General features: G+C 42.4%; 1 protein-coding gene across 1 annotated transcript in view; it reads left to right on the top strand.

Annotated features, from left to right (window-relative positions):
• drd2b (dopamine receptor D2b) overlaps positions 1-26,779 on the top strand; it is a 160,689-nt gene that overhangs the window by 109,662 nt on the left and 24,248 nt on the right. The gene's annotated exons all lie outside the window — the stretch shown is intronic.

The raw sequence follows: 26,779 nt of genomic DNA, 5'->3' as shown, positions 1-26,779 counted from the left end.
GAGTCATGCCAGGCCTCAACAGCCCGCTCTCTTCGGGTGGAATCAGTATTTCTTTCAATGCATCAAGAAATGTGATGAGGCGTTCTGTATTGTATGGGCCAATGGTTGGTATGTGGCAAAGGACCCCATCATTGGAGATGGCAGCACACATGGTGATATTGGCACCCCTCTGACCTGGCACTGTGACAGTGGCCCTCTGCCCAATGATGTTCCTCCCGCATCTCCTCACTTTACAGAGGTTGAAGCCAGCTTCACCCACAAAAATGAATTTGTGATGTGCCCCTTCAGCTTCAAGCTCCATTATTCTCTAAGAAAAAGAGCAAATTCATAGAGCAAATTACAGTATTCCAGTTGCATGTAACTATGGTAAACAAGGCATTACAATAAAAAAATCTGTACCTGCACATACTGGAATCGTGCCTCCTTTACGATGTCAGAGTTTCTTTGAAATGGAACTCTGTACAGCTGCTTCATTCTGACATGGTTTCGTTTAAGGACTCGATCTATAGTTGCCAAACTCACACTGTTTATATTTCTAAATATTCCCTGATCTGCAATTACTGCTGCCTGGATTTCACGCAGTCTGATTGCATTGTTTGCCACTACCATATCTGCAATGGCAGACTCCTGTTCAATACTAAATATCTTTCCTCTGCCACCAGTGTGTGGTAATGTGTGGATCCTATAAAGTAAAAGTAAAAAGCATGTCAAAATTGACATTACTGTATGACAGTCACATAAATGGGATTGATAAAACATCTGCATTACTGGACACAGTTTGTTCTGCTAACAGGGCAATACAGTAAAGCTAAAATACACAGTGGTATACATTACAGTAACACTGTGAATTACCTGTTCTCATTCCGAAAAAGCCTGACAATAGATGCCACAGTGCTCCGGCTCAGAATGGGCTGGACCCTTTGTCCAGCCTCTCTAAAGGACAAGCCATGATTGATGACATGGTCAATAATTGTTGCCCGAATTTCATTTGAAACTTGAGCTCGATTTTGTCCTCTTGCTGCTGCAGCTGCTGCAGCTCCTCCACCATGCATACGGGCTCCTCTTCCTCTGGCCCCCTCAGCCATGGCCTCTTACTCTATGGCCTCTTTGATCCATGCTTGCAAATAGCAACACAGAGGTGGCATCTTTTATAGATGGATGAGGACTGATTGCTGATTGAAGAGTTGTGCAAATGAGTTTCACACAGGTGCATAGAGTTTTATAATTATGCAAGTACTTTCTATCAGCTGTGAATAGATGTTTTCCTTTTGTTCAACACAGTGAATCCAATAGAGTTCGGGGTCTTTCAATGAGATCTGTGGTAACTGTTTTGACAAAGGGTGTGAAAAATGTGTGAAACAAATGAAAAAGTGTTAAAACATTTGCAAGAGAAGACTTCTGCTGTGCTAATAATGTGATGATGAAGATAAAGCAGATCCCAGTTTCATTTAGTGTGTCTTAGCAAATGAGAAAAACTGTAATGATGTGATCAAATCAGCTGTCTAGAATATAAGCCAGTTCAGAGTACACAGGGGGCCCAGGTACGTTGAATGTTGATTCCAACAATGGATGGAAACAATGTGAGAGGCAGAGGAGGACGAGTTCGTGTAAGAGGTGGTGGACGAGGAGGAAAAGTACAAGGACAACGAAGAGCAAGATCAAGAATAGTAATTTCAGATCAAATTCGGGCAACTGTGATAGACCATGTTCTTGTTCATGGAATGACAATGAGGGAAGCAGGACAAAGAGTACAACCCAATTTGAGCAGATTCTCTGTGGCCACCATAATCAGGACATTCAGAGAAGAGAACAGGTAAATGTATTGTTTTTCTAATTTGTGCGACTGAAAGTTTACTGTATACATTTGATACAGTGCATCAGTTTGTCAGGGGACTGGGGAAAAAAGAAAAAAAAGATTTACAATACATTTTACATATGAATGTGATGTCCATTAGCCTACTATTGTTACTGTATGTATACATTTGTAAGAGCATTTTCCCTTTTGTAGAATTGCAAGACTACCAAATGAGGGTGGAAGGACTCCTTTGTTCTCCCATTAGCAAGAGGCTCTCATTGACTTTGATTTTGCAATTGCACAATATTTTGTGTAATACGCTTTTCATTTAGAGTTGTCTTTCTTCTTTGGGCTTACTTTATTTTTATACTGAAAATACAGACATTCAATACTGTATTACTTGCAGTACTTACAGTATGCAATATATTTGCTGTACTGAGTTGTGAATTATTTACTTTTATTTATGGCAAAATTATTTTCTATATGCAATAAACATTTTTTTCTCTGTAACTACATGCCCTGGACGCTGTGTTCTCAATTTTATGATGTGGTGTCTAATGAATGCTGATGAGTGGTTATATATTGACTGGCTGTGTTTATGTTTTGAAAGCATTGTTTGATTTTGAGCACAGATCAAATGGTTTTGAGGCAAGTGTTTGATTTTGCCAGAAGAGTCAGGGGTTTTGTGAATATAGTTTAAAGACTGGGTTTTGTGTTTAAAGTTTTGAGAATATGGGTAAAGGTTTCAAGAAATGTGTCTTAGCAATTGTGAAATACTGTAAAAATGTACTTCTCCCTGAGAACTATATGTTTTTTTTGTTTTTTTTTTATCAAGTGCAGTCATACAGTATGTCACAAATGAACTTTTTGATGGTACAGTAAGTCTACAAACAGAATAGCAGTCCATAGATATTTTTCGAGAACTATATGTTTTGAACAATGTGTTTTCTGTTTTTTGGTGTATTGTTTACTGACTGCTTGATAGTGTATATAATTTTTATCACTTTGTTTATGATTTGAGAGCAGTGTTTGATTTTGAACACAGGTAAAACTGTTTTGAGGCGAAAGTTTCATTTTGCAAGAGGAGTCAGAGGTTTTGTAAATAGTGCTTGAAGATGAGGTTTTGTGTTTAATGTTTTCAGAAAAAGGAGCAAGGTTTCAGAAATTGTGTTTTAGCAATTGAGAAAAACTGTAATACATTTTATATTTGTAATGAATGATAACACCTAAAATGACCGATTGAACCAGACATGAGCAGAGCCGGCGCCAACGGAACACTAAAGAGGGGAGTCTGGCAAAAGGGGGCGGTGATGTAATGCAAAGTATCCCTAGCTAGAAAAACATGGACCATTCACCTATGTTACGTCCCTAAGGTGGCTGAGGGTATGAGGGAATAAAACATTAAATAAGTAAATTCCCGGATCTTTTAACCCTGGTTGACATTAATCAATGTGCTGGTACAAAATGAACACAAGAACAGAGGGAGTTTCAATTGAGAAAAGGGAGACATTTATTCACAATAAAGCAAATGGTTACACTCAATTAAGAGGATGAAAATAGAACAAATGCCAATCACAGGGAGTAAGAACCTGAGCGGGGCTAAATCAAAGAAAAAAATTAAACAAAGAAAGAGAAAAAAAAAGTCGTCAGCATTCAATGCCCTACATAATCTACACTAACTGAAACCCCAAAACATACAATGATGGAACCCACTTCTTACCTAGTGTGTTGACAACACACTTCTCTACGTGTTGCGAGATGGAAGACAAATGACATGCTTTGCTGTTTACTATCCCCTGGTTGGTTGTAATACATTGAAAGAATAACGAAAAAAAAAAAAGAATACAATTTTGAAGTAACATAAGAAGCTACTTATAGTCATTCTACTGACTATAAGTAACTTTGCAAGTACTTGTCAACTTATTCTAACCCTAACCCCATGAGCCTACTAATACTCTACTAATACTCTACTAACACTCTAATGAGAGTTATTAGAAATGTAGGTTCAATGTTACTTATAGTCAACAGAATGTGTTCAAGGGACCGTCATAATAAAATGAAACCGCCTGAACTGCAACTGGGGACAAACAATAACAACACAGTGAAACAATCAATTACAACCATTATCTATCCCTCTAACATAAAAAAAGAGCTTCATTCTTTGTGTCAAATGTGTCAATCATAATGTAACGTCTCGGTTACGTATGTAACCCTCGTTCCCTGAGTAGGGAACGGAGACGTTACGTCGGATGACGACGAATGGGGTTTCGCTTAGAAAGCCTCTCACCTTCGAGTATACAAAACGAGCCAATGGCAATGAAATGCCATGGGTCTGCAGAATTTGCATAGCGTAAGTCCGCCCCAAGTCGTGGGTATATAAGGAAGTACACTGGCAACATGCAGATATGTTTCTTCGCTGAGGAGCCGAGACTTGGAATACACATATGACCCCGAGGGGCTGCATATGGAGTATCACTGGGGTGTCCAGCCGCAGGTGGAATATTTCAACCCCAGGGGTGGCAAGGTGGCTTGCCGAGGGAAAGACACATGCTCAGAGAGGCTTACAGTGGAAATACACATGTGGGGGGTCGCCCAGAGGGGGAACCATGCACATGGAGGCACCTAGCCAAGTGCGAAAGCTGCCGGTGGCATAACTCTGGCGTTGACGTCAGCAGTGCTGGAGGAGACTCAGGGCTTATTAGGCTCACCTGGGGAAAATATTGCACGTATCCCGTCCGTGGAGAGGAATGGCGAGCAAGCGAAGACACCTGAGCAGAATCTAGTACCGGCTAGTTGAAGCGAGTACATAAGAAGAAACTGGCTCCACTCGGAGATTATAGAATCTCGCGAATGTGTTAGGTGTCGCCCAGCCTGCAGCTCTACAAATGTCTGTTAGCGAGGCGCCATGCACTAGATCCCAAGAGGATGCCACACTCCGAGTGGAGTGGGCCATCACACCAAGGGGGCATGGTTGACCTTGCTGCTGGTATGCCAAAGCAATGGCGCCCACTATCCAGTGAGACAACCTTTGCTTGGAGAGAGCCTTTCCCTTCAGCTTCCCACCATAACAGACAAAGAGCTGGTCTGAGGTCCTGAAACACTGCGTTCTGTCTATGTAAGCACGGAGGGCACATACTGGACAGAGCAGTGCCAAGGCTGGGTCTGCCTCCTCCAAGGGCAGCGCTTGCAGGTTCACCACCTGGTCTCGAAAGGGTGTGGTGGGAACCTTGGGCACATATCCAGGCCGGGGTCTCAGGATCACGTGAGAGTTAACCGGCCGAATTCCAGGCACGCTTCGTCAACCGAAAAATGCCTGCAGGTCCCCTACCCTCTTGATGGAGGCCAATGCAACCAGGAGCACTGTCTTCATTGACAGGAACTTAAGCTCCACTGATTGCAGAGGCTCAAAGGGAGTACTCTGCAGGGCAGTTAAAACCACTAAGAGGTCCCAAGAGGGTACAAGCGGAGGACGAGGAGGATTCAGTCTCCTCGCTCCCCTCAGGAACCTGATGATCAGGTTGTGCTTCCCCAGAGACTTACCATCAACTGCGTCGTGATGTGCGGCAATAGCGGTAACATACACTTTTAGGGTTGAGGGAGACAGCCTTCGCTCCAACCCTTCTTGCAGGAAGGAAAGCACGACACTGATCGGGCATTTCATGGGTTCTTGATGTTTAGAAGAACACCAGTTGACGAAGAGGTTCCACTTCAACGCATAGCATGTCTCGTGGACGATGCTCTAGCAGAAGTGATGGTAGCCACCACCGCAGGTGGTAGGGTACTCAAACCTGCCTCGTCCCATCCAGGAGCCACACATGGAGGTTCCAAAGATCGGGACGAGGGTGCCAAAGGGTGCCCCGTCCCTGAGAAAGCAGGTCCTTCCTCAGAGGGATTGCCCAGGGAGGTGCTGTCGCGTGGAGTACTAGTTCTGGGAACCAGGTCCGGCTGTGCCAGTACGGGGCAACCAAAATGACCTGCTCCTCGTCCTCCCTGATCTTGCGCAAGGTCTGCGCAAGAAGGCTCACTGGGGGAAACGCATAATTGTGTAGGCTCCGCGGCCAGCTGTGCGCCAGTGCATCCGTGCCGAGCGTGCCCTCGGTCAGGGAATAAAACAGGTCGCAGTGGGACGAGTCGTGGGAAGCAAACAGATCTACCTGTGCGTCCCCGAACTGATCCCAAATCAGCTGAACCGACTGGGGATGGAGTCTCCATTCTCCAGGGAGAGGCCGAAGCCGAGACAGCTCGTTGGCCGCAAGGTTCAGGTCTCCCGGGATATAAATGGCTCGAAGCGACCTCAGATGCTTCTGACTCCATATGAGGAGGTGGCGAGCAAGTTGGGACATACGGCGGTAATGTAGACCACCTTGATGGTTGATGTACGCTACTGTCGCGGTATTGTCTGATCGGACTAGTACGTGCTGACCCTTGAGCAACGCACGGAAGCGGTGCAGGGCGAGACGTACAGCCAGCAACTCGAGGCAATTGACATGCCAAAGGCGCTGGGGTCCTGTCCAGGAGCCTGCAGCAGCATGTCCATTGCACATGGCACCCCAGCCCATGGCGGAGGCATCTGTTGATACAACAACATGCCGGGAAACTCGTTCTAAGGGCACTCCGGCCCATAGAAAACTGAGGTTCGTCCACGGGGTGAAGGACTGACGGAAGGCCGGAGTCACTGGGACTTGGAGCGTGCCGTGTTGCCATGCCCACCTCGGGACTCGATCACGAAGCCAAAGCTGAAGCAGTCTCATATGAAGTAATCCGAGCGGCGTTACTGCGGCTGCGGATGCCATATGCCCCAGGAGCCTCTGAAATAGTTTCAGTGGAACCGCACTCTTGTCCTCGAACTGGCGAAGACAAGTCAGCAGTGACTGCGCGCGCTCGCTCGTAAGCTGCGCGCACATGGCGACTGAGTCGATCTCCATATCGAGAAAGGAGATCCTCTAGACGGGGCAGAGTTTGCTCTTCTCCCAGTTGACCCGAAGGCCCAGACGAGCTAGGTGCCGGAGCACTAGGTCCCTGTGTTCGCAAACCTGGTCTCGAGAGTGAGCTAGAATCAGCCAGTCGTCGAGATAGTTCAGGATGCGAACCCCGTGTTCCCGGAGGGGAACAAGGGCTGCCTCGACGACTTTCGTGAAGACGCGAGGAGACAGGGCTAGCCCGAATGGGAGAACCGCGTACTGGTATGCCAGCCCCTCGAAAGCAAACCGAAGAACGGTCTGTGTCGAGGTAAAATGGAGACATGGAAGTAGGCGTCCTTCAGGTCGATCGCTGCAACCCAATCCTGCGGCTGCACGCACTGGAGGATGCGTTTGGCTGTGAGCATCTTAAATGGCAGCTTGTGAAGGGAGCGGTTCAAGACGCGCAGGTCGAGGATTGGCCGTAACCCACCGGATTTCTTCGGTACAATGAAATAGGGGCTGTAGAAGCCAGACTTCATTTCGGCTGGAGGGACAGTCTCGATCACACCCTTCACCAGTAGGGTGGCGACCGCCGCTCTCATGACAGGGGCATTGCCACTGACCATAGTGAAGCGGACTCCCCTGAAGCGGGGAGGAGACCGCGCAAACTGAATCGCATAGCCGAGCCTGATGGTTCTCGCGACCCAGCGGGACAGTCTGGGAAGCTCTAGCCAGGCTCCCAGAAACTGCGCGCCAGCGTGGTCATTCGAACCACAGACGTACCATCGGTGGTGCAGCGAGGCAGAATGACCGGCCCAGGCGAGGGTGGCATAGCGGCCCTGTGCGGGGGCACGGTCATTAACCCTCTGGGGTCTGAGCTGTTTTCTGGCCCTGGAGGTGTTCTGACATGCTCTGACATTTGTGCTTATTTCTGTTACTTGTGACATTTTCATGGCTAAAGTCTGATTACACTGTATTTAGCACAAACTCTGCTACAATAATATATCAGCAGCATGTATGTAAAAGTTTGTAGTTTTGAGATAATGACATTTATGCGTGGTTTGTGAAAATACAAAAAAATAAGTGAAATAAGGCCATGAAATCCATACTGATTATTTCTTCACAAGACTTTTGAAAATTGTATCACGTAGCCTAGAATATTTGCTCCAAAACTATGTGAAAATCATCCTGACTGCTCATTCAGATAAGACAATATATTGATTTAAAATTTGTAAGACGTGTTTTCTGTAATAAAGCTTTATGCGAAGAGGCGTGATCACATCATTAACCCTCTGAGGTCGGCAATCACGCCGGCGTGATCTGCTCGCTTTTTTCCTTATCAGTTGAATTGAGACCCGAAATACTCTTTTGACTTTGATTTTACAAACGAGTTTCATACATCAATCGATTCTGTTAAAATGTGTATTATTTTTGTGTATACTCACAATAAAAACAAAGTGTTGTGTTTTTTGCCAAATAAAGAAAAATAAACACGAAGCGAGTTCTGCCTTCTCTCTGTCAGTGTAGTCCATTCCGAAACGCGTCCGAAAATGAACAATAACTCAGCGAATACTCAGTCAAACAGACATACAGACACACAGGCATGAAGCTTGAATTCTCTTCTTTTAAATGAAGTAATTTATATAAAAAACAAATATTCTCATCTTGTGAAATCTGTATTAAAAGAGAGCGATTCCAGTCGAGCTCATTAGAGCTCATTCAAATGTACTGTGACCACGCCCCGGAGAGCGCGCGCTATTCAAACGCAAATGTCTGAGGCAATCCACGCAAACCTGTGAACGCCCCCATATCAGCTCGAGAAAACACAAGTTTATTCAGATCATTACTTGTTTACACCGTCTCGCAGCGCTGTGAGGAATAATAATAATGGAAAATGTCCCTCAGAAGTGCGGGTATTTCGAGGAGCAAGGATCCGACTGAGCTAAGGAATGCTGTAGTAAGTTTTTTTTCCTTCTCAAGTGATTCACGTTTCTGTGTGAATGAATGAACGGCAGAGATGCGCTGTTTACCACAGCTCGCACACTCGCGTTTCTGTGTGAATGAATGATGATGTTTTAGCAAACTGTATTGCTATACTGAGATGAGTAAAAATCGACTGAAATATGTTGAAATAAAATGTAGGCTATTTGTATAAGCAACGTATTAAACTGCAAATTAACATTTATATGCCCTAATATTTCATAAAAACAACGTTACAGGCGAAATATGAAAGACAACATTTTGTTGACTAGATTTGGGTACAGTTTTTACTGTAGAATATACTGCCACATCAAATAAGCTTTTGTTTAGCAATTTCTGCTCATACTGTATATATATATATATATATATATATATATATATATATATATATATATATATATATATACATGTACGTATGTATGTATGTATGTATGTGTGTGTATATATATATATATATATTATATATAATATATATATACACACACATACATATATATATATATATATATATATATATATATATATATATATATATATATATATACTATTATATATATATATACTATTTTTGTCAAAAATAAAGTCATCAACTAAGATGTTAGCTGTTCCAATGTTGGCTATATTCAAACTAATGAATACATAATAAAATGTAGGCCTATAATATTTTTTTTACAAAGAAAGAGTACATTTGAAATATTGTTGAAATTGTAATTATTGTTGTAATTGTAACCTTTTTAATAAAATAGCAAAAGATATTTACAAGATAGATGTAAGCAAAATCTTAAATGGTCAATATAAGTCTTCTTCTAAATATATCTTTTGTCCTTGCATTGTGGCTCAGTCAGTGTCACACCTGAATGAATGGCTCATTATGCAGAGTGGGTGGGACATTGTATTCTAAGGTGTAAACCATTCCTCGTTCACGCCCCCCTCGCATATTGGCTTTCCAAGCAAAATCTGTCTTACCCAATTTAAATCAATGTATTGTTTTATGTGAACGATAAAGCAAGACTATTTTCACATAATTTTGAAGCCAGAACTAGTAGCAACAACATCCATTAGTCAAAAGTCTTATTGACACATATTTAGTATGAGTTTTGTGGTCTTATTTCAGCAACTTTCATTTTTATTTTTTTCAATAACCACGCATAAACATTATTCTCTTAAAAATACAAACATCTACATACACAATGCTTACATATTATGGTAGCCCCTTTTTGTGTTATATAGAGTGAATTTACACCTTTGCCATTATCATGTTTATAAATTACTGAAAAAAGCACAAATGTCAGGGCATGTCAAAACATCCCAAGGGCCCCAAAAACACCCCAGACCCCAGAGGGTTAATATGTATGGCTTTCACACCTGAGAAAGACAAAGACACTCCCCTAATGGCCCTATTAGGAGCTATCAGGCCCTATCATTCTGAGCAACCTTGCACAAAGAATGAGGAGAATTAAAAAAGAATGGTTTTTAGATTGTTCTGATTTATTTACAACACAACATAATCCAAAGATACACAACAAATGACAAAAAAGCACATTATTAAAAACAATGATCCAAAGACAGAAACCTTTGTGCCATTCCTAAAAACATTGTACATACCTTTCATTTCCAAGGTGTTTGATTTTCACTTTACCATGTTCATGTACAGAGACTCATCCGTGGGGCATCTGGTCCCTGTAAAAAAAAAAACAATAAAAAAAACACCTGTGAACATACTGATATCAAGAGAAACTATAGGGCTGCACGATTTTGGGAATAGATTTTAGATTTTTCTGGTTAAAATTGCTTTTTAAAATTCACAGAATACACACACAAATGTTGTACATGGCTCATAAATATGTGAATAGTATTTGCTGAGTTTTGTTTCAGTTTATACTGTAGACTTGCTCAAGAAAAAAAAGTTCACCGCGACGGAGAGGCAGAAAGCACACCCTGTTTATTTTCTTTATTTTACAAAAGCACAGTGTTTTGATTTGATTGTAAGTGGGCACATACAAAAGTAGAAATCCCTGCATGGGGGCGTGGTCGAGTTTCCGCATTCTGTCAGTGTTGGCCAGTGTTGGCCAGGTTCTGACAGAACTCCCGAGTCAGCACTGCCTCGAAGGCGAAGGCGACGCACAGCACTGCATGCCTGTGCAACGATAGTGACAGAGAACATACAGCCCATGATCGCCACGCGATCGAGTGCAGCGGAGGACGCCCACGGGCCGCGATAAGTCACGGGGACTCTCGCGAGCCGGAGGCGTCCTGATGCACATCCGGGAGAAAGGCACTGGGAGCGAGTGCTGTAGAGCAACACGCGCCCAGGAACCAATCGTAAGCCTACAGCGCTCGGGGGGAGAGCACCACTCCAACCGATGCTTTCAGCTGCCCGGGAAAGCATGGCCATCAGCTCTGGATCTGACTCGACTAATGCTGACACTCCCGAGGGAGGCAACGCAGTCGAATCCTCATTTCCAGAGGAATCAAGCCCGCCTTGTGATGCTGTGAGTGACATGACACCATCTGCTGGAGTCCCGAATGAAACACTGGGTCCCTGAGAGGAACCAGGCACACACGGAAGCCCCACGGTCTGCGATGTGGAGGGAGGCGTGGCCCGAGGAAAGCTCGTCGGAATTAAGCCACACCATAACCCTCAGATCACCCTGGCCACCAGCCAGAGTATCCCCTCTCGAGGAAGAGATAGATTTGGGTGTGGCAGAGGGGACTCTCACACAGAGATCATTGAGTCTCGATCTATAAACATCGCATTGGTCATGTTCCCGCAATGAAAACATGACTCATCCACGAACGCTGCCAAGCGTGATTAAGCCCAACACACGAAACAGCGCTCGTGACCGTTAGGCAGATGAATCACGTGCCCACATCCAGTAAATACACGGGCGAGCCGTCTTGAAAAAGAAGTGCCGCGTGCAGCTCTTTTAGAGAGAGGAAAAAGCTCAGCAGAGTGCTGAAGCGCCCAGGGAGAAACACACACACTGTCGGCAGATCACTGCACAGATCAGCAGCAGGAATGCGATCTCGCTGGAACACGCCATCACTCCAACATTCTGAAGAGCCGCTCGTCTCGTAGAGTGAAGATGATTCAGAATGGCTTGCAGGAGTAAAGAGAACTCTTGGCTCCGAAGCGAAAACATACCTGCTTGCTTACGCTATGCAAATTCCGCAGACCCATGGCATTTCATTGCCATTGGCTCGTTTTGTATACTCGAAGGTGAGAGGCTTTCTAAGCGAAACCCCATTCATCGTCATCCGACGTAACTCGGAGTGACCACGAAAGGGAACTTTGCATTCCCTAGCATTCCCTAAAACAGTCCCTAGCTAAAATGTTGCTAGAGTAGCCTAAAATTAATCATAGAAAGCCTATGTCAAGTCAAGTCATCTTCATTTATATAGCGCTTTTAACAATGTAGATTGTTCCAAAGCGGCTTTACAGTGATAATAGGAAATTAAAGTAACAGAGATTGTTTTGGCTTTATAGCAGCTAGAATAAAGTTATTGTCCAGCTAAAGTTAGTTTTGATTGATTCACTTCCGTCGCAACGATCATTAGTTATTAACTTAGGGGCCACTAACACAACACCGTTTTAACAGAAAACTCTTAAGTTCTTTCTGCGCAAACTTCAAAAACGTGAACCTGTGAGAACACTGATGGCGTGCACATGCGTATTACGAGTTCAGTCTATAGGTATGCGCGTTTGAATATATGTGCGCTGTCATGAAGTCCTTCCCTTCAAACCAACACTCAACAAACTACTTGTCTGGCCTTAAAATGTATAATACAGAATTTGTATCGCTTCCGCATAGCCACGCGAACCGGAATTATCCCGACAACTCTTTATCTTTAGAGAGGTAAAGGGAGGGGAGGGAGGCCTTCACAGGGGAGAGACTAGTTGACACTTCAGGACTGCGTTGTCGTCGTGTCCAGGCGCAGGTCCTTCATCAGATCTGGATACAGCAACCTCGGGATAAACAGAGAGACTAATATTAGTGTAGACGCCATTCTTCTTATGATGGAACGAGTACATCAGGATTTATGGGAAGTGTTCCCAGTTCCGGCTGACCTAATCTATGCAGCCTAACATTGAATTATAGAAGTCTATAATGTGTTATGTGTATGCTAGGTCAAAGAGATGTGTTTTAGTCCAGCTTTGAGTGTGTCTGCTTCCCGGACAATGTTAGGAAGAGTGTTCCAAAGTTTTGGTGCTAAATCTACCGCCAGCAGTCGATTTTGATATACTAGGTATTATCAACTGGCCGGAATTTTGAGATCGCAATAGACATGAAGGACTATAATGCGTTAAGAGCTCGCTCAAGTATTGGGGAGCTAAACCATTTAGTGCTTTGTAAGTAATCAGCAATATTTTCAAATTTATATGATGTTTAATAGGGACCCAATGCAGTGTTGACAGAACAGTGCTAATATGGTCATACTTCCTCATTCTGATAAGAACTCGAGCTGCTGCGTTTTGGACCAGCTGTAATTTGTTTATTAAAGGTGCCCTAGAATTTGAAATTGAATTTATCTTGGCATAGTTAAAAAACAAGAGTTCAGTACATGGACATGACATACAGTGAGTCTCAAACACCATTGTTTTCTCCTTCTTATTTAAATCTCATTTTTGAAAAAAACGCAAACAGTCGGGATCATTAATATGTACGCCTCCAAATATTTGCATATGCTAGCCCATGTTCAATACCAGGCGGAACTGCGCCCTCCCAGGAATCTATAACGTTACCTAGGCTACTTTCACTTTTAAAAATTCATCATAACCGTGCGCACGCGCGATCTGCTTGCAGTCGTCGAGATGGATGCATGTGTGTGGGAGAAATTTGGAGTTATCTGAAGAAAATATTGTGAAAGGCTTATTTGCTGCATGCATTTTCGTGTTGGATAGCCGCAAATGTGGAACTTCATCGCCGAGGAAGCACACAGATAACTGTGGTAACAAAGCAGTTCTATCGAACAGTATTTTTCAAATTTAACACTGTTAAGTATGTGTGTTGTACAGGGCGTGTTTGAACCCAAAATTGTCAAATGTAGGCTAGACGAAATTGCGTGGCATATAGTGTTGTAGCCGCGTCTGTTCTATTGGTAAAATGTGATAAGGCTACTCAGTTTTGTGGTAACGTTAGCCATGTTCTTCATGTACCGGCCTTTTTACAGCTTTGGCTTAAGTTGTCCTTGTGTTAATTGTCGTGTAATAACTTCTGTATGACCTGGCAATAAACATTTTTGTAATTGTGTCTATAATGTGATTGGCTAAACTTATTTTATTTCGGGTGCGGGTCGGGTGTCGGTTCTATTTTAAGCGGGTCGGGTGCAGATTTTAATTAGTGCTGCTGCCGGAAAACGGGTCGGATGCGGTTTGAAGCACTGCGGGTACGGGCGGGTGCAGATTTACAAAATCGGACCCATGCAGGACTCTGATGTACGGTTGAAAGCCTAATCTCTCCATTGTCACGCTGGACATCAGGGACCTTTTTGCTGTCACTGAGCTACTGTTATGAGCCCGCAGTGAAACAGCCAATCAGAGCAGAACTCCTCATTACTATTCATGACCCTTCCAAATAAGGTAAAAACAGACCATTTCATTCTAGGGCCAATTTCTAGGGTTGAAAATGGACCTGTAAAACCATATCTGGACATTTTAAATGCCCTTAAATAAGCCATACCCTCTATGTAGATATCAGAGACAATTAAATTAAAATATTATTTCAACACATTCTAGGGCACCTTTAAGCGTGCAGGTCAACCACCCAGAAGAGCATTACAATAATTCTAGCCTTGATGTCATGAACGCATGAACTAATTGTTCCGCATTTGTCAATGAGAGCATATGACATATTTTTAAGATGGAAAAATGCGGTTTTACAGATACTAGACATTGGTATCAAAGAGCACACCCAGGTTCCTAACCGACGACGAAGACATGACAGAGCAGCCATCAAGTGTTAGATAGTATTCTAGGTTAGTACGTGAGGACGTTTTTTGTCCACTAATTAGAATCTCTGTTTTTTTCAGAATTAAGTAGTAGGAAATTACTAGTCATCCAATTATTTTATTTCAGCTATGCATTCCGTTAATTTTGTGAATTGGTAAGTTTCGTAAGGGCGTGAAGAAATATAGAGCTGAGTATCATCAGCATAACAGTGAAAACTAATTCCATGCTTCCTAATGATATCTCCCAAGGGTAGCATGTACAGAGTGAAAAGCAACGGTCCTAGTACTGAGCCTTGTGGTACGCCATACTGAACTTGTGTTCGATGAGACACCTCTTCATTTACTGCTACAAACTGATAACGGTCAGATAAGTATGATTTAAATCATGCTAATGCAATTCCACTAATGCCAACATAATTTTCGAGTGTATTTAAAAGAATGTTGTGGTCAATAGTATCAAATGCAGCACTAAGATCAAGTAACACTAATAGCGAGATACAACCACGATCGGATGATAAGAGCAAATAATTTGTAACTCTAATGAGAACAGTCGCAGTACTATGGTACGGTCTAAATCCTGACTGAAAATCCTCGCAGATATCATTTCTTTGTAAAAAGGAACATAGTTGTGAGGATACCGCCTTTTCTAGTATCTTTGACAGAAAAGGTAGATTTGAGATCGGCCTGTAATTGACTAATTCTGTACGATCAAGTTGCGTTTTTTTAACAAGCGGTATAATCATAGCCAGCTTAAAAGTTTTTGGTACGTATCATAATGACAAAGATGAATTAATGATATTAAGAAGAGGATCTATGACCTCTGGAAGCATCTCTTTCAATAGCTTCAGTGTCTAACATACATGTTGTCGATTTAGATGATTTAAAGAGTTTAGGAATTCTTCCTCTCCTATAGCAATGAATGAATCAAATTTTTCCTTAGGGAGACTGCAATGCACTCCCTGATGCGATACTGTAATAGACGGTTGCATAGTTATAATTTTCTCCCTGATATTATCAATCTTATAAGTGAAGTCATTACTGCTGTGCTGTTTGGAAACTTTTGGGCTTGAAGCTTTATTTTTCGTTAGTTTAGCCACTGTTTCAAATAAATACCTAGGGTTTTGTTTATTTTCTTCTAATAGGGTTGCAAAATAATGCAGTCGAGCTTTCCTTCCATGAAATGCGAAATACCTCTAGTTTTGTTTTCTTCCAGTTGCGCTCCATTTTTCTGGCTGCTCTCTTAAGGGCCTAAGTGTGCTCGTTGTACCACGACGTTGGACTATTTTCTTTACACGTTCCGTGTAATAGCATTGCCAATAACTCAGGCACATTCAACAGGATTCTCAGTGGGTGTTTCACTGAGTGGGGAGAATCTGTTTAATGTTGTTATCGGAACAGAAGAGCGGTGTTTTGTCCCCCGACTCACCTAAGGTTTGATGAACTTGTAAAAGGTGCGGGCGAAAAATAAATAAAGAGTGCACGGATGGCACGCTAACAGGCTAGCAAATTACTAGCATGTTGTGCTAGCAATAACAATTTAGATTGAAGCTAGCGATGTCAGGTTAATGTGTGATGTTGAGTAAGCTATATTTAGCAGTATAAACAACAAGGAATGATAGTAAATAATGATTCAAAACAGAAAGATATACAAAGCTTACAGACGCAAGCCAACTCAGCAGCAGCAACAAGGCAGAGAGAAAAAAAATCACATAATTAGTGTATTATACTATGCTTAGCATTTTAAATATGAATACTTCAAATACAGTTAAGTACCTCTTTACTAATTCATACTAAGAGCTTAAGAGCTCCACTAAGAGCTTGTTGAATGCACTTGAATTGAAAGGTAGACTTTAAAGCATGCATTAGGAAATAAATTGTAAAACCAAAGCTAAATAACCACAGAATGTGTTTTTCTCTTATTTATGAACAATTCAAAAAGAGATCAGATTATACTGTGTAAGAAACTGAATGCAATCCATTTCATAATACATTATATAAAATGTAGTACAATTACAGGAAGTAAATGAAGCATATGCTAATGCCTTCAAATCATGTATAATACATTCATTTGTTCAAATCAATGGGCTTATGGTTGAGAAAATAGCCTTTCATTTAACATTATTAAGGCATGAATATATCTCCCACCTCTCAAGAGCTGTTATCTCTGTTACATTTCTGTGAGCTATCATTTAATTTTCTGCTTTGTAAAACTGCTAACTTGAATATTTTATAGAGATGGTGCTGTTTGTCGTCACACTGATTTGTGTGTGTCAATGCCTTCACAAGAGTATTGCTAAAGCGGGGTGTTAAATTCTCTCCATACACAAGGAGGCCTTAAATGAGAGGTTTTGTGGAAAAACAACTTGACATTCCTTACATAATATATATATATATATATATATATATATATATAAACAATATTGTTTTTTTATTCATGAGTAATTTTATTTGAAAAGCTTTTTAGGTTCATGCACCACTATTAATCCAAAACGTCTCAGGTTACAACTGTAACTATGGTTCCCTGAGAAGGGAAACTGCATCATGAGTTGATGCAATGGGAATGCTCCTCATGAGCCAGTGTCTGAGGCACGTGTGCTACACAATTGATTGGCAACTGTGGTCAGGTGACGTCACTGGCATGACTGCAGGGTATGTAAGAGCACTTAGAGAGAACATCATCAGCTTCAATTTTCTGAAGGAAGACGTCCATGCATGCCGTAAGTATGGCAACACGACGCAGTGTCTCGTTTCCATTCTCAGGGAACCATGGTTAAAGTCTTAACCTTAGACATTCCCTTTCGAACTCTACACTGCGTCATGAATCGAAGCTATGGGAACGAAATCCCCACTATGCCATACTGACAAAATACCTTCTCACTGTGCTTGTGAATTATCCAGTGAACTAAGCTGTAGCCAAAAGCATTGTCATACATCGCAGAGATGACTAAAAAACTAGATAGCCTGAGGTTACATCCACAGCTCAAATACCACCCGTTATCCCTGACCTATCACTGAATCTGGGGCTGAACAGCCTAGATAGCTGACATACTCGCACCATCTGTTCAGTAGCGGTTAAGTTTTGCTACAAGCCTGAATCTCGAGCCAAGACTCAAATTTGGGTTGCTGTGTGCACAACTGCATTGTTTGCAGCACATATTCCACAAAGCTATTCTGACTTCTATCCGGACCCTTGGCCAGAGCAAAGCATTAAGCATCCTGTCCTCAGGACTGACTAGAAGTAGATTATTGCTTCACATTGCCATGCCTCCGAAGGAGATAGCCAAGGAAGTGGGATGCTAAAGCAGTATTGCCCAATCTTCCTGTACTGTCTACCGTCTTGACATGTGATCGCAGAGGGAGCACATAGCTAACACCTCTGTACTTCTAGTGCGGGAGGGAGAAGGGTTACCAATGATAATGTGGTATGAAATTGCGTTATTTGCCCCTCATCTGCATTTATCACAACTTAACTGTTATAGAGGAAGCAGATCGCTACCACCTCGAAACTGCTGGCACTCGGACATAACAGACAGAAAGAAGTGCGGGACACAAGCAGCTTAACTGCTCATCATTTCCTTCTTCTGCCCATAACCAAGGACTACACAAATTGCACCAAATAATAGAGTAAAATTTACAAACACTGTGGTGTGGCAGATAGCACTCAGGACCCCTGACAACACCACATACAGCAAGGTGGATAAACAGTACCTGAGTGGCACCAGAGTAATGGGACGATGGATACAGTAAAAGTCATAAACACTTTACAATAAAATGACGAACAATGATAGAGCAACACGTGTGACAAACCAAACCTGAAAGTACAGGTTCAAGGCGAGCACTGTTAGCAAAAGAAAAGATGCAGCACAAAGCACAAACAAAAAGAAAAACAAAACTATACTTGGGAGCAAATCAACAAACTAATACCAAACGTACCTGAGAGCAGACTCCGCCAGAATCTTACCACAACGCCAATGTCACCAGCTCCGCTCTAATTAAACTATAAATAGAGCATATTAGCCTCGAACTGTTCACATCATTACACTGTCAGCAGAGTCTCAACATATGTACCTGAATAGGAATGGGAACAGAACGGGAATGAAACAGAAATGCCAGGGAGAGGAGAACCCAGAATCACCAGGACACGTACACACTTGCCAAAATAAAGGTCCTTAAATAGTATGGCCGCTTCCACCTTATTGGTTTGCCAAAACCATAATCACTTATCCTGCCACATCTGTATTCAGATAAATCCAGAAATGGGTGGGGCTTTCCCAGGAAGTTTGTGAAATTTCATGAGAAGCCAGTTTTTTCCAATAGTATCTAGCTGCAGACCCGCAGCACTACCACTTTCAGAACCTCAGCACCAGAACCCCAGCCACAGAACCGGAAGTGAGGGGCGCAGCTTACATTCTAAACCGAGTAGCGCCACCTTAGGTTTTGGAGCATAATTTGCTTTTATTACACATGAAACGTCATACTTTATATGTATGTTATAATGATATATTAAGGTACAGTACAATAAGCATTTTAAAACATTGATATTGTATAATATAATTGTATGTAGTTATCCGTTTCATTGTATTATGAGAGTTCCCTTTCGAGGGAACTCGAACTGCGTCGACTACACACTTTGGGGAACGTCCTTAGCGTAGCCGCTCTGAAGCATGAATGAAGCCAATCTTGATTGGTGTTGCGTCATGACGTGTGACGGCATACACGGAAGCTACAAAGGGATGCCGGCACACAACAGAGTTAGCTTTTTGCTCTTCAGCAAACGCTCTGTGTGAAACTGTCTGTCCTATTTGGTGTTGTTTGTCCCATAAGAATTGTCCCAAATAAGGTCTGTATTGCAATATAGAATCTAGTGGCTCGGATCTCGCGTTTGCCGAGGCAGCGCGTAGATTATGGGTCTACTCTGCAATAAAGATTCTGTGACTGGGATCTCACGTTTGCCGAGGCAGTGCGTAGATTAAAGGTCTGCATTGCAATACAGAATCTATAATGGCTCAGATCTCGCATTTGCCGAGGTAGCACGTAGATTACGGGGCTACTCTGCAATAAAGATTCTGTGTGGGTGCGAGGCATGCACAGTCAAATATATTGTAACGGCTCGAATCTTGCGTTTGCCGAGGCAGCGTGTAGATTACGAGACCGTATAAATAAATATTAAAACAGTATTGTCTGGTGATTATGGCTGCATTTAATTATATGGAATTAAAATGATGGAATATTATCTGACTTTAAGAAGTTAGATATTTTAATTCAGCCTACCATCCAGACCGTGTTTCACTTATCCAGTGTTTTTGGCTGCATTTAATTCTGAGGAATTAAAATAATGAGCAGCGAACGTCGAAAATCGTAAAACGAGATGAAAATGGCGGTCCCCCCCGTGAAGGGACGAGCGAGAATCGCTCCTCCGCGGAGCCCTCAGGAATTCAATGTTTGTATCCAGCGTCAAGTGCGCTACGGAACACAACGGTTTTCAGCGAATGCATGGTGTAGTGCCCGCCCAAAAGGCTTGCGGCCAGGCAGTGTTCGCGTCCGCACATCGGAAATTGTTTTTGATTATTCCCTGCCGGTCCTCCGCTTCAGGGTGTCGAGAACGAAACCGAAAGAGCTTCCCCTCTGGGGATCCCTCAGGAAATCTATGTCTGTATACCGCCGTAAAGTGCGCTTGCGGCCAGGCAGCGCTCCCGTCCGCACATCGAGAATCGTTTCGACCAAACCCTGTCGGAGAGCCGCTTCAGGGGATTGAGAACGAATCTCAAATGATACCTGAAATCAGTCTCGAGAGGCTGGTTCCCTTAGTAGAATATTTCAAAGCATGGTAAGACCTGCCAAATATTTCTCCATAGGTCCTGCACACAATGGGCAGTTCGATTCCGCCCACCGAAATTCAACGGGTCGGTGTGGAATGCAGCCAACCCAGTGCAGGGTCGGGTATTGGAACAGGAAGTAAACTCCCTGCTGGTAAAAGAGGCCACAGAGTGTGTTCCTCTGCCGGACAGGGAGTCCGGGTTCTACAGCCGCTACTTCATAGTTCCTAAGAAGGATGGAGGGTTGTGCCTACTTTAGATCTAAGGCATTTGAATCGGTCTCTGAGGAGATTCAGGTTTAAGATGCTCACTATTTCCATCATCGTGAGTCAGATCAAATCTGAGGATTGGTTTGTCACGATAGAGATACTAAATAGGAAATAGAAAATAGATAGGCGCATACTTCCACATATCCATCCTTCCATCTCACAGGAAGTTCCTGAGGTTCGCTTTCGGGGGCGAAGCATTCCAACATTGGGTTCTTCTGTACGGCCTAGCTATGGATGCAGCTCTAGCTCCGCTGAGGCTTCAGAAAGGGGTGTCAGGGTGCTAAATTATATCGATGACTGGCTTATTATGGCCCAGTCTCAAGAACTGGCAGTTCGGCATCGAGATGTCGTCCTTGCCCACATCCAGAGCCTGGGGTTTAGACTCAACACGAAAAAAGCGTGTTGGCACGAGCCCAGAGAACCATGTTCCTGGGAGTGGCGTGGGACTCGGTCACAATGCGGGCACAATTGTCTCCTGCACAGATCGAGTCCATCCTGGCCACGGTGACCAGTATAAAGCTAGGCCAATCCATCACTGTAAAACATTTTTAGAGAGTGTTAGGGCTCATGGCAGCAGCGTCCAACGTCATTCCATTCGGCCTGCTGCACATGAGGGCCATGCAGTGGTGGTTGAAAACCAAGGGATTTTCCCCAAGGGGGAACCCGTTCTGCATGAACAGGGTTATGCGCAGATGCCTTCGTTCCCTATCTATGTGGAAAAAAAGCTTGGTTTCTGTCCCAAGGCCCCGTGCTGGGAGCGTCATGTCGCCGGAAAGCCGCTTCAACAGACGCCTCCCTCACGGGCTGGGGCGTGGTCATGGATGGCAGGGCTCTGAGGAGCTTCCTCCCAGACCTCAGGGGTCACCACGTAGACAACGTGTCGGTGTTCTCCTACTTGATTCATAAGGGGGTTCTGAGATTGTGCCCTCTATCCAGATTGGCGCATCAGATCCTCCTGTGGTCCCAAGGGAAACTGTTATCTCTCAGAGCAATGCACGTCCCAGGGGACCAGAATCAGTGAGCAGACATCCTGTCAAGGCAGGGGCTGAGGCCCGTGGGAATGGAGACTTCACACTGAGGAGGGACCTGCTTCCACAGGCCGGGGGCTCAATATTCACCCTCGACCAGACCTGTGGAAACTTTGGGCCTGGCCCCTGAGGGGGCTCAGTACCTAGAGGTTGGCCTGTTGGCTGGAGTGGTTTAAACCATACTCAGTTCCAGAGCTCCTTCCATAAAGAGATTCCACGTGTCACTGATTCCTCTTGGCTTGTCTTACCCCGTCCACACTCAAGGTGTACGTGGCTGCCATTGTGGCTTTCCACGCTCCTCTGGGTGATGGGCCTCTGGGGAGACATCAGCTGGTCGTACGTTTCCTCCATGGGGCTGGGAGGATGAGACCTGCGGCTCGTACTGGAGTTCCCACATGGGACCTGGCAGTGGTTCTCGAAGGGCTGGTCGAGGCCCCCTTCAAACCTCTGGAGTCGGCTGAGGCCAAGAACCTTCCCTCAAGGTAGCTTTTTTATTAGCCTTTACTTCTCTGAGGAGAGTAGGAGATCTTCAGGTGCTCTCTATATCTAATGGGTGCCTGGAGTTTTCTCCAGGCGACATTAAGGCTATCTTGCATCCCAGGCCGGGCAATGTGCCTAAGTGCCATTTAATGTTGCACGGCTTACGGTTCTGCAGGTTTTTCATCCTCCACCTCACGTGACGGCGGATGAAGAAAGGCTTCATTTATTCTGCCCTGTCAGAGCTCAAGATTTATGTCCAGAGGTCTTCTTCATGGCGGAAGTCAGACCAGTTGCTGGTGTGCTTCGGGTTGCCCAAGAAGGGGCTTCCCGCATCCAAACAGACTATCAGTAACTGGGTCATTCAGGCTATCTCTATGGCCTATCAGGTGCGCAGCTTGCCTTCACCTTTGGCCATGAGGGCTCATTCAACCAGAGGCATGGCGTCCTCTAGAGCCCTCCTTTCAGGGGCCCCGATGCAAGAAGTGTGGGATGCAGCAGGATGGGTCACCGCACCCCTCATACTTTTATTAGATTCTATAGTGCTCTCGTCCTAAGTGTGCCTGTGCGCAGCTTCACACTGGGACAGGCAGGGCTCGTTGTGGCATAGTGGGTACTCGTTATAAGTGTCTTATCAATGCAGTTTGAGTTCCCTCGAAAGGGAACGTCTCGGGTTACGACTGTAACCCTTGTTCCCTGAGAAAGGGAACGAGAACTGCGTTCCTCCGCCACGCCTTCCCCTGCCTGGGAGCGACTTGCTTCATCGCAGAAACTAACTCTGTTGTGTGCCGGCATCCCTTTGTAGCTTCCGTGTATGCAGTCACACGTTACGTCATGAGGCAACACCAATCAAGATTGGCTTAGTTTCATTCATGCTTCAGAGCCGCTATGCTAAGGGCGTTCCCCAAAGTGTCGTAGTCGACGCAGTGTCTCGTTCCCTTCTCAGGGAACAAGGGTTACAGCCATAACCCGAGACGTTACTTCCTGATCATGATGATGAAAAATAATGCTTGAAACTTATGGGCATTTTATATGAAATATACTTTATTCACAAGACTCAAAATAAAAATGTACTCCAAAGCCAAGAACATGTGCAGCATGCATTTTTCTATATGTAAACTAAAACATTTCAATACAAATCTAAAATGTATACAACAAATAATTAAATTGAAATGTATCAATTGAACAATTCACTCCTAGGCCCATTTTGTCATGACAGTCCTGCATAAATTCAAATTTACAAAATTAACAATTCACTCCTAGGCCCATTTTATCATGACAATCCTGCATGAATTAAACTTAAAATGAATCAAATGAAGAATTCACTCTTAGGCCCATTTTGTCCTTACGTTCCTGTAAAAATAACTCCATGTCATCCCTGAACACAAAATGAAATACGAAAGGGGTCTCTGGAAGCTTCTGTTCCAGGAGATTGTTGAGGGTCTTTTCCTTGTCTTCTTCATCCATTCTAATGAAACAAGGTTCTTCCACTGGACCCCTGAGCAGATGACTGGAATGGAATGGAGCCATTTCACAGCTTCTTTCATGTGTCGGATTATTGGGAGCTCCTTCATTACAGAATATTAAAAGGAAAATGTGACTTTAATATTTCTTATAAATGTATTATATGTTAAAACACTAGAACTCCCAAGGCGGTCATTTTGACCGTTTTTAAATTTTACAGTTTAATAACTTTGTTAAAATAAAATAAATGTGGCAATAGGACTCTGACTTTTCCTAAATATGTGTATATTTTATTCTGACACTGTTATTTTATTAAAATCACAAAACACACAACAGTTCTGACTATTTCTACCTAGAATGACCATAACGGTCATTTTGACCGCACGCATTATAAATATCATAAGTCCGCTACATTGCAAGTTTTGCGGAGGGACTTCATCACACGACTGGCGAGCGAACTTCGCTCCGACCACATGGAATCAAAAGCCATACAACTGGAGGAACTGCAAACAAAATAAAACCAAGGAGACATGTGCCAAATGTCACAAAGTGTGTGGGAGCAAATGTTTGTTCGTTAATATTTTTTGTTCACTGAAACTAATCGTTCTAAAGCAGTTCGTTTTCTTGTTTAGCTAATGTTCACGTTTTTTTCTTAGCCTGTTTGTATACATTTTCACATTCATTTGAATTAAAATTTTGTGTCCTGTTTATTATTACCTATCATTGTATATCCATTTATTTTTAGATTTTGTATTGATTATTGAACTTATTTACAAACAAGGCTGTACTAAACGGTATGAAGCTTTGACGTTTCCTAACTTTTGTGCATGTCTATTCACGTCGTGAGTGCGGTGAAAAAAATATTATTTTGACGCAAAACGTTCCTCAAATAGAGGCAGCACGTGTCGGGGGAATCTTTCTTTTGTGCTTGTTTTAAGGGCTATGACGACAGGAATTAAAAGCTTCATTGGAAAAGAGAAGGTTAACATGTACAATAGATATGACATGACGAAAATGAAGTTCAGTACGGCCATATGAACGTCAAAGTATGAACGGTCAGAATGACCGCTATGGTCGTTCTAGTAGTTATGGAATTCTGGTAGTTCTAATATATATATATATATATATATATATATATATATATATATATGTATATATATATATGTATATATATATATATGCGTGTGTTTATATTTGAGACATGCCTCACTGTTGCTAAGCGTAGCTTGTTCTTCACTTGGAAGGGACTCTTGTAGGGTTTCTGCACTGGAATATCCCCTTCCTCATCACCCCCAATTTTGGCAAGTGATGCATATGTTACCGGCAAAGTGTGAAATCCTGGTATTGTATAGAATGCCTAGGCAATGTATAGAATTCCTGATGTTTTTTGCAAAAAATACATTACCTAATTCTATACATTACCTAGGCATTCTATAGAATGCCGGATTACACACTTTGCCAGTAACACATGTATGACATACCCAAAATAAAAAGGTTGCTGCTCATAAGTCATTCTGAATAGACACATAACCAACATATATTTAGAAAGCCAATTAACCTTGAGAGTTTACAGTTCAAGACTCAAAATTAACCAGACTGTTATTAACTAGTTATTAACTACTGTTAACTACTAAGGAAGATGTGTTAACTAATCAGTATGTAAAATAATTTTATGATTGTGTTAAGTAACAGTTAGTTAATCAATAACTAATTAACTCTGTCATACCGCCTGAAGAACTACTATTAATTATCTACTAATTAAGGTTCAAGAAGAATAATTAAGAAGTAACTAATGAACAGTCATACAAACTACATTGAGTTGTGACCTTCCTTATTTACTAATGTTATTAATAGAAGTAGTATTACAATTTTAACAAATGCATACAATGTTAAAGAGGTTTTTACCTGTGTGTTTTTTTGAGTGTGTTCTGTAAGAAATCAACTTCAGAAAGGAACCCCACTCAATTTACCTCAGATTAGTTTTTTATATTTTATATACCTGTAAAGTACTGTGTGTGTCTGTTTTCCTCAGCATATGCCATTGAGTAAATTCATGTATTTGAGGCAACGACTGAGGGAAACTGAAAGGGAGCTTATTAGTAATTCATAAATAATTGTCAAATAATTCTGCAGGAATTACTTATAACCTGATTAGTAATTAATAAAGAACTATCAAATAATTATCCAGGAATTAGGCTACTTTTAACCTGAAACAGTATTCTAAAGTGAAAATATAGGGAACTTATTAGTAATTAATAAAGAATTATTAGATCATTCTTCAGGAATTACTTAGAACCTGATACAGTATTCTAAAGTGTAAATATAGGGAACCCATTAGTAATTAATAAAGAATTACCAGACCGCCGCCCTGCGTTTCACTCATAGCCAAAATATGCTGTTACTGACTCCATAACCTGCCCATAAACAAACAGTGCACAGCTCTAAGAACATATTTTAACATCTGATGTTTTAGTACCTTTAGAAATAAAAACATTTGTTTTATGCAAGGAATCAGGCGTTTCCATCACGCAAAAAAGACAGACTCGTTAGATAGCTAACTGACATTGTGTCCTTGTATGTTGTCTTGCATAAAATAACATGATTTACAGCACAGTAATGATTTTATAGATTCAATAAAACGTACACAAACCTGTATTTCGCTGAAGAAATGCACCATATCGGCATTGTATGTTAGTTACTTCTTAGTTATTTTTCTTGAACCTTAATTAGTAGATAATTAATAATAGCTCATATGGAGGTATGACAGAATTCATTAGTTATTGATTAACTAACTGTTACTTAACACAACAATAAAATTATATTACCTACTGATTAGTTAACACAACTTCCTTAGTAGTTAACAATAGTGAAGAAGTAGTTAATGAAGAATTACCTATTAGTACTTCAATAATTCCTTATAAGTTATGCAGTAAGTAAGATACAGTATTCTAAAGTGTTACCGATATTACTCTTGTCCAAGCTCTGATTTCTGAGATACGCACTGAGACGGCAACAGTGAGACAGCAAATCAACTATTTGATTTGCAATCACGCGTTGCTCATTTCATTCATAAAGTTTACACACTTTCATATGTTTATGT

The sequence above is a fragment of the Abramis brama genome, assembly GCF_963993115.1.
Source record: "Abramis brama genome assembly, chromosome: 5".
NCBI classification, from domain to species: Eukaryota; Metazoa; Chordata; class Actinopteri; order Cypriniformes; family Leuciscidae; genus Abramis; species Abramis brama.
The sequence above is the reverse complement of the archived record's forward strand: the minus strand, read 5'-3'. Positions and strand labels throughout refer to the sequence as shown.